This window comes from Schistocerca americana, chromosome 1, assembly GCF_021461395.2.
Source record: "Schistocerca americana isolate TAMUIC-IGC-003095 chromosome 1, iqSchAmer2.1, whole genome shotgun sequence".
Classification (NCBI taxonomy): Eukaryota; Metazoa; Arthropoda; class Insecta; order Orthoptera; family Acrididae; genus Schistocerca; species Schistocerca americana.
In genome coordinates, this window is record NC_060119.1 from 392,726,222 (window position 1) to 392,739,145 (window position 12,924).

A 12,924-nucleotide genomic window follows, 5' to 3' on the forward strand; every position below is an offset into this window, starting at 1 on the left:
ACGATGTTAGGAGGTATTCCGTGACTTTTGTCATCTCATTGTAAGGTTGAGTGTGGATTCTAGCTAGGCCTGGTATCAACTCACACAAGCGGCTCTCACGGTGTATGTTACTCTTCTTCTGATAAGTGAGACATAAACAAAAAAAAAGCACTCCGTCTTCAGGCCACGAGTGGCCTACCGGGACCATCCGACCGCCGTGTCATCCGCAGTGGAGGATGCGGATAGGATGGGCGTGGGGTCAGCACACCGCTCTCCCGGTCGTTATAATGGTATTCTTGACCGAAGCCGCTGCTATTAGATCGAGTAGCTCCTCAATTGGCATCACGAGGCTGAGTGCACCCCGAAAAATGGCAACAGCGCATGGCGGCCTGGATGGTCTCCCATCCAAGAGCCGACCACGCCCGACAGCGCTTAACTTCGGGGATCTCACGGAAACCGTGAGACATAAACAACAACTCTTAACTGTCGGAAACGTTGTGCTGGTATTGAGCATCATTTGTGAATCATTAGGTATGCTATGCTTAGGACCTTTTGCATCTCCAGGAATAGAAGAGTAGTTTTATTTCCGTTGGAGATCTCTGTCTCTCTGTAACAACCGACGGAGGATGTGGCAGGAGCAGCTTCGAGCTCTTTCACGTGAGGCAGCGGCCTCGCGCGCGTGCCTCATTAGGAGGTGGAGCATGCCGCGCTGCTGATGACGAGGCCGCCCCCGCCGTCTCCGCCACCCCCGCCGCCGCCTCCGCAGCCCCCATCAGCCCGTGCGCGGGCTGTAACGAGCACGCGAGATTAGGCCGCGTGAGGCCTAACGACTTCCCCTGCCAATGCGGGCCGAATACGTCGGCGCAGCTGACGGGCAGCGGCGCATCCGCTTCTGAAGCCTCGTGATCCCCTGTGCGCTATTCTATCAGCCTCCGGCGCTAGATTTCTACGACGTAACTGTGTCGCACAAAACACAAAGAAAGCAAAAGGTACCCCTAAATTTGTTGTAAACTTGCTGTGGAAGCTGAGGAGGCAAGGAACACACATCAACAATAGGTTTGCATCACCCCTTTATCCCGAAATTCCTGACACAGAAAACAAAATTCGGTTCTGAGGCTGCGTATACATTCAGTTGCAATATTTCGAGACGACAAAAAAAAAAAAAAAAAAATAAACACATTCGCGTGACACAGTAATCCGTTTCCCATGGTGGTTTTTCACAGCACCCCTGAGTCATGTCAATATGTGGTGGAACGTGTCATTGTTCGGATGCAGGCTTTCATCCATCGTGGCATAGCGTCGATGAAATCATCAAGCCGACCCAGGTCCAAATTGAATAGTGCCGCACAATACTTGGTCCTTGTCGATGTCCGAAAGCAGCTCGGTTCAATCGATCCCATACATCCTCGATTGGGTTCATGTGCTGGGAACAGACAGACCACTCCAACCTGATGATTCTAGTGTGATGAATGAACGTTTTCACGGAACAGGTTGATGAGCAAGCTATCATCCTACAGGATGAAATTCTGACCAAAATATTGGTTATTCGTCCCCACTATTGGTTGCAGAATCTCGTCTTTGTACTGTGGAGCAGAGAGATTGCTCACATCAGCCATGAGTAGTGTACGGTGTTCTATTGTAATGTCATCCTAGAACATCACTCCACCACTACCTTATTGCACATGTGCAACACAGAGTTGGAAGTGTTCGATATTACTGTGTTGTCTTCAGATATGTTGTTTTCGATTATCAGGGTAGAAACAGTGTAGTTTACTTTTATTATATTAGATCGATACAACTTTTTTCGACTGGTTTCTGCAGTTATTATGCGTCGTCTTTAGGTCATACAGCATTTGCTGCATCAACTCGTCTCAGCTTTCCGTTCTCAGTCATGGCAAGTTGTAATAGCAGAGAGAAACTTGTCTATAACTTTATTTCTTCCATGTTGTACTGTGCTTAGGAAACTGCAACTAATAGTGTTATGAAATACAATTAAAACAATTATATCCGTCTTTAAATTTTATTTTCATTTTCCTCTACGTCACATTTGCAGAGCTTACACCGTCATTTCCAGATTGATTCGTGGATTATGTGGGTGTTCCTTTTCCTGGATGTAGCCTCTTGCCTGTCTTACGCTTCATTTCGCCACGAAGGAAACGCGTGGAGTAGGACTGGCTACATCGATCTACCTAAAGATTACAGTGCGGTCCTCCGAAACATATCGTGGAAAGAAATAAGTGACTGAAAAGGGATTTTTTTTAATTTGTCTCTTGTAAGTACCGTATAGTCGGGGATATAGAGTGCAAGTAGGTTGTTTAGGTTTTTATGTTGGTAACACCACGTAGCGCTCTGTATGAAAATCACTGACTGTGCTGTGTGCAGTCTCTGGCTGGTTTGCATTGTAGGAATATTTGCTATTGTACTGTTGTGCAGTTGGATGTGAACAGCGCGTAGCGTTGTGCAGCTGGAGGTGAGCCGCAAGCAGTGGTGGGGGGAGATGGCAGAATTTTGAGAGCGGACGATCTGCACGTGTGTCCATCAGGAAGAGTAAATTTGTAGGACTGGATGTCATATATATATATATATATATATATATATATATATATATATATATATGATGACTTTTGAACATTATTAAGGTAAATACATTGTTTATCAAAATCTTTGATTTGCTAACTATGCCTATCAGTAGTTAGTGCCTTCAGTAGTTAGAATTTTTTTTTTACCTGCAATATTGGCGCTCGCTGTATTGCAGTAGTTTGAGTAACGAAGATTTTTGTGATGTAAGTGATTCATGAAAGGTATAGGTTATTGATATTTAGGGCCATTACTTTGTAGGGATTATTGAAAGTCAGATTGCGTTGCGCGAAAAATATTGCGTGTCAGTCTAGTGTTGATCAGAATAAGTGAAGAGAGAAATGTCTGAGTACTTTCAGTTCTGCTCAGCTGTTTGAAAATCAAATAACGTAAGAGGTTTACCAGCACAGTCAGTCATGATTTTCCAAATGGGATGCTTCAAGAGCTTAAAACCGAGACCTTTGTACTGACTGTAACGAACTAGAGATAGACGTTTCAGTAATTTTTCTCTCGTTTCATAGACGTAAAGGCGCAAGCTTTTAGGATGGGCGTATGTAGATTTAGAAGAGGAAATCTAGGCGCACGTTGCAGCACAAAACTCTAAGAAATCGTGCAGCATGTCGAATTAAGGTGCGGACAGGACAATGAAAAAAAAAAAAAAAATGAAAAGAAAGGAATATCCCATCTCCTCAAACGCTCCTTCAAGCGAACGGTTCTTGCCGAAAGATTCTTCATCTAGATAACAGGCTTTGCCATTAATGCACCATCTTGGCCTTAATGAAGGAATTAATTCGTCTCCTTTCTCTGCGTTGACCGACGCAGCAATAAAAAAAAGGAGAACGCGATGGAAGAAAAAAGTTGAGCGAAGAAAGGAGAGGTAGCGAGCAACTTTCTTTTTAACACTGGACTCGACCTAAATAGGTTTTTCTCGACGGTAATATCCGATAGTCATCTAATCACGAGCACTGCGAGTTGCCTCATAATGCGGCGGTCGGCTGGTCGAGGACAGAGGAGCAAAGAGAGTGAATGGGTGGTTTTTTGGAGGGATTGGACATGGGTGGGGGGGGGAGGGGTGGAGGGGAGTGTTCTGGCTAGGCGCGCGCCTCACCGGCCGCCGATCGATGCACGAGCGGCGCCGGTGGTATTTTAATTTCGGTAGCCTACTCGCCCCCCTTCCCCGGGACGGCATCTGATATATATGTTTTTAATTTGCGACGAAATTAACTTTTCTATAGCGGGATGGTTATCGCGGGAGGGGGCATTCTGCGGCTGTTTTCTTGGGCGGGGGCCACGCGGCTAAATGTGAGGGAGGCAGAGCACTCGCATTATGCACTACCCGCCCTTGTCGCGTACTCCCCTTGGTATTCACCCTCCCCAACCCCTCCACTCTTCTGCCGCTCTCCTCGGTCCTCCGGCTTATTCCAGTAATTGAATATGCCAGGCTCTAGAATCTGAAACGCACACTTTCATAGCGGCACGCCGGTCACCGGACCCGCTCTCCGATTAAAATTAGAAAGAAATGAAAAGGAAAAAGAACTTTTAAATGGAGTTTGAAAAACTTCTTGAGGGGCTTTCTTGGAGGAGGTGCCGCACCGGGACGACTTGCGAACCTTTCTCTCTCTCTCTCTCTCTCTCTCTCTCTCTCTCTCTCTCTCTCTCTCTCTCCTTCTCTCCCTGTCTGTCCTCTTCTGTCCCTCTCTTTTCCTCCACCTCCTCCACTTTTCTTCTCGCCTTATACTCCATCCACCCCATCTCCTCCTCAACTTCTGCGTCTCGTACTGACATTTTTTCCCCCTCTCTCTTTCTCTATCTCTCTTCGCCTGCCCCACTTCAGCGAACTGCCTCGCACTTCGATTCAAATGACTCTGCACGCTGCGCCGCGCCGGACAATAAAGTTTTTATCGGGCGCGAAGCTATATTCTCTCTGTCTGCCCGCCGCGCGGAAGGAAGCCGCTCGCTCCGAGAAGTTTTTATGCCCCTCCAGAAAGAGTATGGGAAACACTATCGTGTTATTACACTTACATTTTATCCTTTATTGGCGCACTTTCAGCTGCACTAGCGATCGCAGTGAGCAAGTAGCGTTTCGAGACTGTTCCACTGACTGCAACTTCGGTTTAATGAGACTAGAGCGCGCTGCTGCAGCGAATGCTTTCCGCTTTGGTTTTGCATTCGTCAGGTTATCTCATCGGTAATGTCAGTAGCCAGCACACTTCCGCCAAGAGTCAGAGAAGGATACACAGAGATTATTTCTGGAAAGAATCCGTAATCGACGTTATTAATAGTCTACAGCACGCAGCGATAAAATCAGTTTCAAGATGATAAATTAGTTGACATTATCGTCTTTTAACACGTCTGTCAACCTAACAAATCATCCTACTCAGCTTCTGCACGAGTTGAAATTAAAATCTTCTGAGTCGCTAGACCAAGTCATACTCCTCTTCAGACTTTTCCAAAACTGCACGTTTCAATCCCTCTGTTGTCCACGGAAGGCTGAACACTCAGAAGACACCTGAAGATTTTAGCAGAGAGGCCGAAACGTCGAGCTTTGGATATGTTTGAAGAGGGATAAGACGCATGCCATTGCATAACAAATACAAAAAACGCACAAGAAAACGCGTCATGCGAAAAATAAAATAAAGAAAATCGCGACTGGTAGCAGATGAGTTATTTATAAACATACTATCGCCTTTATTTATTGACAAGCACCATCAGTGGCCTGAAATATATGCTTATTTATATGTATACTATTTCGTTTGATACTACACACTCTGTATTTTCAGGTTAGAAATAATTCTGGCTCTTTCTAGTTTTCTGGAACGTAATGATAGTTAAAATTTTTACGTACAAGGCTCTTGAGTCACTTTCTGACTGAACCTTTCCCGCACATTAAAGCTGCGTGCCAGACTGAGACTCGATTTCGGATCCTTTGATCTTCGCGGCCAAATGCTCTAATGCGCTTCTTGTGAAGATTGGAAGGTGGAAGGGTCGTGAGTCACACGTGGATAGCTTTGTTCGTAGAGCACGTGCACATTAATAACAAAGGTCTGGAGTTCGAGTCTCAGTGCGACACACAGTTTCAGTCTGCCAGGATCAGCGCACACTCCTTTCCACTCGCTTTTTCACTTTCTATAAGATAGTGATCATGCATAGCTCTACATGTTAAATTTTGAGATCAACAAACCTTACACTTTAAAAAATGGACAATTATTACGTTATAGAAAATCGGGACCTTTTCTAACTTCAAAATACAGGGTCTAGTTTGTAACACAACATGGTATACACATAAATATCTACGTATTTCCGGCTCCGATTATACGTTTCGTAAAATAAGGACAAAACGAGTATGTGTGATAAAATTGGTGTTATCCAGTTGCACGTATACGAAGATATATCGACATACTATTACAAGCAAATGAGGATGCGAGAATAACAAAAGCTGAACTCAGGTTTTAAGTCTAATGACAGCGGTCGCTAAAGGCTGCAGACTGTCTACAAAAATGACCAATCAAGGTGTCACCTTGTGAGTTTCGTTAACAGTGATGATACAGCCGTAACAATGGACTGCAGCGACTTAGAGACCAACGAAAGGCTGCTCACACATTCACCTGATGATATGTCACTGCGTCTCTAGGAGAACTAGCTACAACAGACTTTACGAGGAACTAGCTCGGTACACTTCTTTTCTTCCAAACCGTGTACCATGTCGTTTGGGCGACTGGAGCACATATTTCCTGATACATGCAGGACAGATATTGTGTAAAATACACTTCAGACATACTCATCAAGTGGTGAAGACACTACCACGAGCAACAAAGTACGATCAGTGTAATATTTCATGTGACTTTAGACTTCAAATTTTATTTCCTGAATGTTCGCTAATGGAGCAAGGACCAAGAAATATTTTATCTGATCTGCGTTAATAGTTCAGGTATGGAACTGTAATAAAATCACTTCGTGAGCTGTCTTCCTAATCGAACAAGGATATTGTTGCCATGAAAACATTTGGCTGGTGGCAGGGTCTGGGAGGAGCGACCGGAGAACGCTTTACGTTGTTTGCAGAATGTTGGCCTAGGAACGAGTTTTTCCAGCTCCCAATAGATCCGTCCCCCTTTGGCGTTCAGGCAGATCCATTCCCTTCGGCGTTTCGTTAGGTACCGTTGCGAGTTTATTTCATATGCCAACAACCCAAAATAGCCTCCGTACTTTTAGACGTTGACGCGATCTCAGATGGTGCTCAGCTGGCGACAGTTTCCCAGCGAAAAGCAGAGGAAGTCTGCTGAGCACAGCAGCACTCGCGCTTCACCTCTGGTAGTTAACACTTTAAGTGGCAATGGTAAATATATATACCACTGCCTCAAATGCTGTTACTATATCGATTATGAACAGTCGATATTAATAGCCATTCTAAAAAACATAAAAAACAAAAAAAAAAACAGCCGTTGCACAACGAAGCGATTACAATATCAGAAAAACTGGATAATGTATTAAAGAGAAAGAGCTTCAGAAATTAAGCAAGTCAACAACGCATTGGTCCATCTCTGGCCCCTATGCAAGAAATTATTAGGTTTGGCATTGAATGATAGAGTTCTTAAATGTCCTCCTGAGGGATGTCGTGCCAAATTCTGTCCAACTGGCACGTTAGCTCGTCAAAGTCCAAAGCTGGTTGTAGACCCCTGCCCATAATGCTCCAAACGTTCTCAACTGTGGAGAAATCTAGCGACCTTGCTGGCCACTGTAGGGTTTGGCAAGCACGAAAACAGCTAGCAGGAACTCTAGCCGTGTGCGAGCGATTGTTAGCTTGGTGAAATGTAAGCCCAGGATGCCGTGATGGGACACAAGAAGGGGCGTAGAATAATTATCGACATACCGTTGTACTGTAAGGGTACCGCGGACGACGACCAAAGAGCTCCTGCGATGAAATGAATAAAGTTGTTACAGCTGGGATTCACAGTCATAATTTTTTTAAGGACATCATCTGTACGCCAGTGACTGTTATAAGTTTTTATTACGCTATTGTAATTTCGCCCTTAGGCCATTATCGAGTGCTGATATTATGGCTGTAAGCCATGTCAACGTAATGTAATCTGACACACTTGTATGTCGTGAATCCTGTTAAATACACTCGTAATGTTGTTAACAGTGCGAGCACACATATTCAAACATCATAAAATAACGTAATCTGTAGCTGCACATGTTCGTTAAACCATCACTAGTCACAAATACATTAGACCACAGCTGCAGACTACTGTTTGCAGGCTACTAATAATCCCAGATCATCACTCCTGGTTTTTGAGACATGTCTTCAGACACATCTTCACTGTCATCGTGAAAATTTTTGGAAATTTGTTCAAATGGTTCAAATGGCTCTGAGCACTATGGGACTTAACTTCTGAGGCCATCAGTCCCCTAGAACTTAGAACTACTTAAACCTAACTAACCAAAGGACTTCACACACATCCATGCCCGATGCAGGATTCGAACCAGCGACCGTAGCGGTCGCGCGGTTCCAGACTGTAGCGCCTAGAACCGCTCGCCCACCCCGGCCGGCTGGAAATTTGTGGTAAGGTCTTATGGGACCAAGGTCATCGGTCCCCAAGCTTACATACTACTTAACCTAACTTAAACTAATTACGCCAAGGACGACACTCACTCATGCCCGAGGGAGGACTCGGACTTCCGCCGGAGTCAGCCGCGCGGACCGTGACAAGACGCCTCAAACCGCGCGGTTACACAGCGCGGCGCTGTCATCGGTGCTCAGTTCGAAACGGGACTCATCACTGAAGACAATTCTACTGCAGGCAATGATATTCCAGGCCGAATGTGCCCGACACCACTGCAAGAACTATTGTTGGTATACCGAGGTCAACGGTAGTCGGTGCAAGGGGACGCCGTGAGCTCAGCCCTCTTTCTGCGAGCCACCTGTTAATGATCCTTTTGGTGACTGAAGCACCAGCTGCGCATCAGATCTATGATAGTGATGAATCCGCGGCTCTGTCTCTCTGAAGATTGCTTGGTCCCCACGTACCGTTATCTCTCCAGAGCGATCGTTTCCTACTTGCCGCTGTGTTCAAACAGGGTTCACTAATTAGGGACATCATCGTCGAATGGTGGCATCGCTCTTATCCATATATCAGACGAATCGCTGACATCTGCGTATATTGTTCGATTCCTACATAATAAAGTATGAATTCAATATGCAAGCCGTCTGTAAGAGTATTTACAGTTAGTTTGCTTCCGAGCCCTGTTGTAAACAAAACTATTATCGTGAATTCAGTTCCTAGTTACATCCAATTTCACTGATTATATGCTCTGAAATACATCTCCTAGCGAAGAATGAATATTACAAATTATATTGTTTCACAAATTATCTCTAAGGCATTAGCCGCTGAGGTAAATTATTTCCACTCGCAGTGCTCATATAGGATGATTACTGGAAAGATGCAGCATACGAAAACAGTTAATCTACACACTTGAATGTAATAGACATATTATTTTCTCATTTTTGGTTGGTTTTTATAGTTAGAGGTATCATATTGACATTCGTGAATCTTTCTTTTTGATCTATACAAAACTACTACTGGGATGAATTAATAGAAGAGCACGCAAACGATTCCACTACAACAGTAACTGACAGTAGTCTCAGTCGCACAGTGTCAAGTGATTCAGCGGGTGCAATGTCAAGCACAAACGCAGCAAGTAGGATACACTGTTTGCCTGTGCTTGAAGTATCATTTCATGAAAGTCGTGAAACTGAATCTGTTACTGAAGTGGCTCTTATGTGGATTTATATCCATGGTCTAAAGCTGGTTGCGAACATCATCCTTCAGGAAATACTTCCTCCTGAGGGAACATGTTTGTTATCAGAAGTGGATGTTGCTAATTTCTTGAAGATTTTCTCGCACTTTTTCATCTCAGATTTTGTGCTCGTTAATCACTGGTATGAATTTTCAGCATCCGATAACTCATGACGGCCTTAAAAATACTAATAAAATGAGCAGTTTCATTGATTTCTATTCCCAAAGAGCACACAATGACATGTATTTCAATGCTATGCTGGGTAAAATATTTTGTGACTTAAATCCAATTTATCGTTCGCTCTGGCTTTATTACGAACTACATATTTTTCTAGTAATCGTAATGTTTACCTCGTATCAGTCACCTATACTACGCTGTCGCTCATTCACAAGCACTCAAAAGCAAAAGGCACTCCGTCTTCAAGCCACAAGTGGCCCATCGGGACCATCCGACCGCCGTGTCATCCTCAGTTGAGGATGCGGATAGGAGGGGCGTGTGGTCAGCACACCGCTCTCCCGGTCGTTATGATGGTTTGCTTTGACCGGAGCCGCTACTATTCGGTCGAGTAGCTCCTCAATTGGCATCACGAGGCTGAGTGCACCCCGAAAAATGGCAACAGCACAAGGCGGCCTGGATAGTGACCCATCCAAGTGCCGACCACGCCCGACAGCGCTTAACTTCGGTGTTCTCACGGGAACCAGTGTATCCACTGCGGCAAGGCCGTTGCCCTCATTCACAAGGCGGCACGATATTTGAGGAACTGATTATTTTGTGGGTATTTTGCTGTCGTTTCCGTACTATTTCAGTTTGTTGATGAGCTTTCTAACTGTGAAGCCTATTGATGGAAGTATATTGTCGTTCATGGAATCTAATTACATTCCTTTATCGCTCTGCGGTTTGTAGTATAGTCTGCCCCCTTAAGTTTTACAGTCGAATTTACCGTCGTTAATAAATAGAGCAAATTAATCCCACAAGTGAGAACGAATACTAGCTCCTCGTTGCTTTAGATAATCCCAGCAAATGGGGACGTCAACCAAGCGCTGTTCATAGTAGTTCTGCGGCGGAGTAGGCAAGTCCTATGTGACTCAGTGCAAACCGTGCGAATATGGTTACGTAATACTTAACCAAACTTCTGACCTGTTACTGGATGTTTACGAGACACCTACTGGTACTGTTGGCCGTCTAGCTGATATCGTAGCAAAAAGAATTTCGCGAAAGGTAACTGCAAAGTGTGGGAGGACAAAGATCTCAACAGATCTGGACTTTGAAGTCCTAAATCAGGGAAAAGTTTCCTCTCAGCATGGACATAAAAACCGCCTAAGGGATATAGAATCGAAATGCTTCCACAAGGTTGGGAGACACACAAATTTTGTTTATGTTATTCTTCAAGAACTAAAACGAGATGAAAGATTAGAGCTCCGTTTGGGGAAGGATGGAGAAAGCAGACAGGCATGTCCTTTTCAGCTGGCCGTTGTGACCGAGCGGTTCTAGGCGCCACAATCCGGAACCGTGCTGCTGCTACGGTCGCAGGTTCGAATCCTGCCTCGGGCATGGATGTGTGTGATGTCCTTAGGTTAGTTAGGTTTAAGTAGTTCTAGGTCTAGGGGACTGATGACCTCAGATGTTAAGTCCCATCGTGCTTAGAGTCATTTGAACAATTAGTCCTTTTCAAAGGCTGCATCCTGGCATCTGCCTTAAGCGTTTAAGAGGAATCCCTGTAAAACTATATTTGTATGGCAGGACGGCTAACCGTCTTAAACAGTGTTCCTTCTAGCTTGGTAATTTCAACGAGGTGGATATTAGAACAACTGCTTCAATTTATTACGCGTATGTTGGAACTGCGTATGACAGAACATCTCCTTAAAACATTATTTGTGGCGCTGACAGAGCAGAGTGCTAGCTCCAGCTTCGAACCTGGAGACCTACCTTTCTGCGGCTGTATCTGTACTTTACAAGCCACTGTATGGCGTGTGACTGAGAATACTTTGTGATCCACTGTTACTTCCGCCATTTCCTGTTCTAGTCAGGAACTGTGCGCGATAGAAATGATTGTTAGTGAGTCTCTGAAATTGGATCTCTCTAATTTTACCCTCATGATCTTCTCGAGAGATATTAGTAATGTATCGGTTCATTTTCGTACGAAAGTACTTTCTCTAAATTTTAGTAATAAATCACACCGTGACGCACGTCTCTTCTGTAGCATCTGCCATTGCGCATACTAAACGAACCTGTGACGAAAGGCGCTGCTCTTTTTGATCTATTTTATGTATCGATCCTATCTCTTAATGGTCCCAAACCGAGGAGCTGTACTGAAGTGTATTAACAATTGTGTTATACGGCCAAGGCTTACAAAAAGAAGCAAAGCTTCTGTTTGTCACAGGATTCTATCTACACCATCCGATTTACGCTGTTTATTAACGTGCCGTCAATATGAGGGATGTCTTGCAATGTCCGCGAAGGAAAGATATACACTCCTGGAAATGGAAAAAAGAACACATTGACACCGGTGTGTCAGACCCACCATACTTGCTCCGGACACTGCGAGAGGGCTGTACAAGCAATGATCACACGCACGGCACAGCGGACACACCACGAACCGCGGTGTTGGCCGTTGAATGGCGCTAGCTGCGCAGCATTTGTGCACCGCCGCCGTCAGTGTCAGCCAGTTTGCCGTGGCATACGGAGCTCCATCGCAGTCTTTAACACTGGTAGCATGCCGCGACAGCGTGGACGTGAACCGTATGTGCAGTTGACGGACTTTGAGCGAGGGCGTATAGTGGGCATGCGGGAGGCCGGGTGGACGTACCGCCGAATTGCTCAACACGTGGGGCGTGAGGTCTCCACAGTACATCGATGTTGTCGCCAGTGGTCGGCGGAAGGTGCACGTGCCCGTCGACCTGGGACCGGACAGCAGCGACGCACGGATGCACGTCAAGACCGTAGGATCCTACGCAGTGCCGTAGGGGACCGCACCGCCACTTCCCAGCAAATTAGGGACACTGTTGCTCCTGGGGTATCGGCGAGGACCATTCGCAACCGTCTCCATGAAGCTGGGCTACGGTCCCGCACACCGTTAGGCCGTCTTCCGCTCACGCCCCAACATCGTGCAGCCCGCCTCCAGTGGTGTCGCGACAGGCGTGAATGGAGGGACGAATGGAGACGTGTCGTCTTCAGCGATGAGAGTCGCTTCTGCCTTGGTGCACATGATGGTCGTATGCGTGTTTGGCGCCGTGCAGGTGAGCGCCACAATCAGGACTGCATACGACCGAGGCACACAGGGCCAACACCCGGCATCATGGTGTAGGGAGCGATCTCCTACACTGGCCGTACACCACTGGTGACCGTCGAGGGGACACTGAATAGTGCACGGTACATCCAAACCGTCATCGAACCCATCGTTCTACCATTCCTAGACCGGCACGGGAACTTGCTGTTCCAACAGGACAATGCACGTCCGCATGTATCCCGTGCCACCCAACGTGCTCTAGATGGTGTAAGTCAACTACCCTGGCCAGCAAGATCTCCGGATCTGTCCCCCATTGAGCATGTTTGGGACTGGATGAAGGGTCGTCT

General features: G+C 45.7%; 1 pseudogene; it reads right to left on the minus strand.

The window, feature by feature from the left end:
- Positions 1 to 9,961: 9,961 nt before the first annotated feature.
- LOC124552254 lies at positions 9,962 to 10,079 on the minus strand (annotated as a pseudogene).
- Between the last annotated feature and the right edge of the window lie 2,845 nt (positions 10,080 to 12,924).